The sequence below is a fragment of the Callorhinchus milii genome, unplaced genomic scaffold (assembly GCF_018977255.1).
Source record: "Callorhinchus milii isolate IMCB2004 unplaced genomic scaffold, IMCB_Cmil_1.0 Scaffold10, whole genome shotgun sequence".
Taxonomy (NCBI): Eukaryota; Metazoa; Chordata; class Chondrichthyes; order Chimaeriformes; family Callorhinchidae; genus Callorhinchus; species Callorhinchus milii.
Window position 1 is genome coordinate 4,466,162 of NW_024704751.1, and position 5,150 is coordinate 4,471,311.

Below are 5,150 nucleotides of genomic sequence, written 5' to 3' on the forward strand. Positions count from 1 at the left end.
TCCCAGAGAAGAAGCAAAGCTTCATTGTAAGGCAGAACAGCAGATGCCAGATTGCTGGGCAGTGGCAACAAGCCTTGTTTTTCTCTCTACCTGTCAAGCCGCCCTGTGATAAATTGAAATAAAAGGCAAAACTGGAGCATATGGGAAGCAGGAAGCTCTTTTTCCCGTGAGTCTCAGTGTCTGTCAGAATAGCAGGTCACCCAAGCCATATGTTAATTGGCTTTGCTTAAAGGGCAAGGAATCACACCAGCTGTCTACAAAGCATAAATTAAAGGAAATATGTTAACAAAAGCACATGGATGTAAGTTAATTTGTAAGCGCGGGGATCGCTGGGACTTTAAGGCTGCTCGAGGCAGAGGTTCATGGCTGTTTGTGGAGCACTGCTGTGTGCAAAGTGGTTACCTACAAAATACCCAGTCACTACATTTTACAGTAAGTCTCTTTGAGTGCTTCCTGATGTGAAAGGTGTTCAATGTCCAAATAAATAAATCATCAATAAATATTATCAAATGGATTATTATTATAACAAATCCTTGCATTTGATACAGTAACCTATACAAAGACAAACTATCTCAAAGCACTTTACCTGCAATTGCTGTCAAGTACAGCAACGATGTCTGCAGAGGCTCTATCCGCATAGAGTTGAGAGTGCTACTAACTGAGCCACTCTAACAACTACAGCAGAAAAGTCTCCTGCAATCAGATTTGTGTTTTGGATCAAGCCTTTCCTTGACACTTCTGATGTAGTGCTTTGGTGACCCTGAATAGGAACACTTATTGCATTCATTGACTTATTTACTGTAACCATAGCCATCGTCGTTTAGAATCGTTCTGTCGGATACTACAGTTGTCTGTATCATACTTTATTTACTCTTGTTTCTTTTCTGCTTAATCAGCTGTTTTGTTGTTCCTAGAAAACACAAGGTCACTTTCCAACTTGCTTTCGCAGAAGCAGCACAGTTAGTTGCAAAGCCATCCTGGAATTGCAGCTTAAGCTAAAAAAAAAAGTTTTTTGTTTTTTTTGTCTGACACACGCAGATACCAATCACCAAACCTAACTGAGAATTCCATGTATCCCACCTACACTTGGAAATTCCACAGGTAGACTGTTGGAATGCAATATGCACTCTCTCTCCCTGGAGGGACCATCCCGCTTACCCTATTATTAGGCGCAGGTTGGCAAGACCCAAGGCTTTTTGGGGTAACTGCTGGAGTCTAACCAACTAAAACCACACAGCTTGCCATTGATATCTCTGTCGGTCAAGCTCTTCCCCTGTTTGTCCAGCTAGGCCCACTACAAGTTCGGGCTTTGGCTTGCAGGGTTAACAGGAGCCGAGCAGGATGATTCCCTGCCCCCAGTGACTGAACCTAAAAAGTGAATGCATAATTCCTTCTGGCAAAGAGGTGCAAGAACATGGCTTCACACTGCCTCAGAACACCATTGATGAATGAATAAATAATACATGCATTGGATATCAAGCCTTATCGTGTCATTGACAGGTCACAAAGTGCTTCAGCGTTTTTCTCTAAAGTGTGTGACTGTATTTTGTACACAAATGCAGCAGCAAAGCAATATCCTACAAACAGCCACAAAGTGAGTAATAATAATAATGATAATGCTCGCCTTTGATATAGCGCCTTATCACATTGTTGAGACGTCTCGAAGATAATGTATAATATCTTGTGTCCAAAGGATTGGTGGGTAGGACACAGACACTCGTCATTGTGAATGTCATGCCTTTAACACACACACCCACACACACACACACAACCAAGCAAGCAAACGAGACCATCCAAAAACATGGCACCTCCACCAATGTGGTGCTGCCACAACCCAACCCTGTATTGTGGGTCTCAAAGTCCCCGATCTGGGGATTGAACCTGCAACCTTCTAACCCACTGACGCGAGCCTAAGCCTGGCTTGAAGCGCTCTGGGACACTACCCTGCGTGAGGGGACACTATATATATATATATATATACACATACATACACACAACACACCGCACACACACAAGTTGTTGTTGGCTGATTATCACTGGGCTCTTTCAAAGGCAACCGTACAAGTGCAGTTCATCGACCAATTCACATTGGACCCTGGCTAACCCGTGATTAAAGCCCATTTATGTCCGAACATCCAGATGATATTCTAAACTCCGTGGCTGACAACTGTGTGCTCGGCTCCCGTTTAGTTATAAGTATCACCTGTGGAGGCAGCTGTCTGCAGGGAAGTGTGGAATAAGGTCAGACAGCTCGGTTACTGCTGCAGAATGACGGGAAGCAGAAGCTTTGCCCCAGTGAGTGACTGTGCGACCCCACTGCTCTAACGCTGATGCTTCCGAGGGTGTGTCACAGACTGTGGCCTTTCAACACCCCACCCCCGACTTTCTCAAAGTACTGAGCTACATGAGAGGGTCAGTCCCAACGAAAAGGAGAGACGGGGATGGGGGGGTGTGGGGTTATTCCACCCTTACACACACGCACTTAGGAAGACAGAACAGCTGAATATATATAGATCATTCCTCCTCCAGGATGGAGTCCGCTACTTGGCTCCAAATACACAGTCACTACGCTATGTAAGATATTATATCCTGTGAAGCGCTTCAAGATGTGATTTATCTATTGAGACGCCATATTAATGCACGTTGTCATATCCCTCCCTCCCCACCCACAAAAAAAGTGATCTGTCAAAGGATTATTAATAAAGGAGGGTCTTTATCTCCGACTCACCGGCACTCTCCCACACCACCACACTCCTCTACCGTGTCATTTTATTTTCGCAGAGCGATCCACCCAATTCAAATACGTTACTACATTTCCATTAAATCCGATTCTGGATACAGGGCTTTGAGATTCGTGCTTTATGTTACGGCTCCAGAGGTCTGGCCCAAAATAATACTGACACATCACCCGTGAAACAGAGTCTCCACACACATGGGGAGTGGCCCACATACACGCACCATTAGAAGGATTAAAGGCGTCAGCCTGGCTCGGCTAATAATCCACTCGCTGTTCGGAGTCAAAAGGTTTGTGGATTCAAATCGGAGGTTTGAACTCACATAGTCAAGGCTGATACTCCAATAGCAGTACTGGGGGAGCGCTGCATTGCAAGAGTTGTTGCTCTCCAGATGAGACTTTAAGAGCTGTTCTGTGCGTGTGACTGTTTTGTGACGTCTCCTCTCTGGCTCATTCCTGACCAAGTTCTGAGAAGTAAGGCCTTCTCTCCCCCATGTGCCCCCCCCTCCACCCCTCCCGCCTCCACATAAAGATTTGAGTTGACGAGCACGACAGACATCAACAACAACTTGATTTACAAAGCGTTCTCAGAGCCTTTGCCAATTCCATATCCTGCCAATTACCACACGTACAAGGTCGAGGATTTTGGACATTTGTGACTGCGCTGGTCTCAGCTACTGCCAGGTCTCTGGAGTTAGAAATATCCTTCTCCAATTCCCGTTGACTCTTTGATAGAGTTCCCAAAATTGAGAGCAGGCACAATCTCACTTTGAGAGGCATCCTTCCTTCCTCTTTCTGCCAGAAAAAATTACTAACAGGATCTCACTCACACTGGAGTTACTTGCAGACGTGTAACTTAATATTAATTAACACACAATGAGTAAGTGAGTAAAGTCTGGCTGTCCATCTATAAACGGATTGTTAAGATACCCGTCTATTAAGATTAATTGAGAGAAATCTTCCCAATCAGCTGACAGAGGTTAGATAAAGATGGCCATAGAGTAAATTTATTGGCACGGAAACAGACCATTCGGCCCAACTAGTCCTCATCAATGTTTATACTGCAATAATCATTGTTGTGGTTATGACCCCCTGGTTTTGGACTCACAGACATGAGAATTGAGCTGTATAATGCGCTACTGACCCACACGGAACAGGGAGGTCCCAAGTTCCATTGCCACCCTGAGCCGAATTACTCACTCTCAAATTTGGGCTGCAACTAAGTTCTAAAATATGCCTTCACAGCCCTGAGATGGGCGCAAATTGGCTTTTTTTTTATGAAAGAAAATCAGCCATAGATTCATTTCCTGATCTCTATGTTATAACCCCTGATGCAATACCACTGTGCATTCCTGGGGCCTCAAATTTCCCCTGGTCTTACTTAGTCTGTCAGAACATTTTGTCTTAAAACTCAAGAGAAGACTTTGTGCAATAACACAGAGAGAGAGAGAGAGAGGGGGGAAAGGAAGAAGAGAGAGAGGGGATGTGGAAGGGTGAGAGAGATGTGGGAGGGGGAGGGGGGAGGAAAGAAGGGAGAGAGGGGATAAAGGAGAGAAAGTGTTAAAGGGGGAGAGGTGGAAAAGGGGGAAGAGAGGGTGGGGGGGAGAGAAAAGGAGAGGGAAGGGGTGGGGAGAGAGAAGGGGGAGAGGAAAGGAGGGGGAGAAGAGGAAAGGGGGGTAGAGGGAAGGGGGGCAAAGGAAAAGGGTTGGGGGGGGGGGAGATAAATACATTTAAAAGAGAAAAAGTCAGGGCAACAAATAATCCAAAGTAAAACCTAAATGGAGAGACAGTGCAGTGTGTAAGTCGGAGTGAAAACAAAATTTCTGGGGGGGGGGGGGAGAAGGGGAAAAACACCTTGAACAGAATAACAAATAAACTTTAGATGTGTGTGTGTGTGGGGGGGGGGGGGTGGGGGGGTGGGGGGGAGAGAGGATACATTCCTCATCACTTTCCACTACAATGTATCTGTGTTTGGGCCATTGATAAAATCTTCTGGTGAGAGATTGGGTTCGCTCTGGGGCTGTGTGTGTGTGTGTCTCTGTGTGTGTGTGTCTCTCTGTGTGTGTGTCTCTGAGTGTGTGTATCTATGTGTGTGTGTGTGAGACTATGTGGTTGTGTGTCTCTATGTGTGTCTGTCTCTATGTGTCTCTGTGTGTGTCTCTATGTGTGTGTGTGTGTCTGTCTCTATGTGTGTCTCTGTGTGTGTCTCTATGTGTGTGTGTCTATGTGTGTGTGTGTGTCTGTCTGTGTGTGTCTCTATGTGTGTCTCTGTGTGTGTCTCTATGTGTGTCTCTGTGTGTGTCTCTATGTGTGTGTGTGTATGTGTGTGTGTGTCTATGTGTCGGTGTCTCTATGTGTGTGTGTGTCTCTATGTGTGTCTGTGTGTGTCTATGTGTGTGTGTGTCTATGTTGTGTG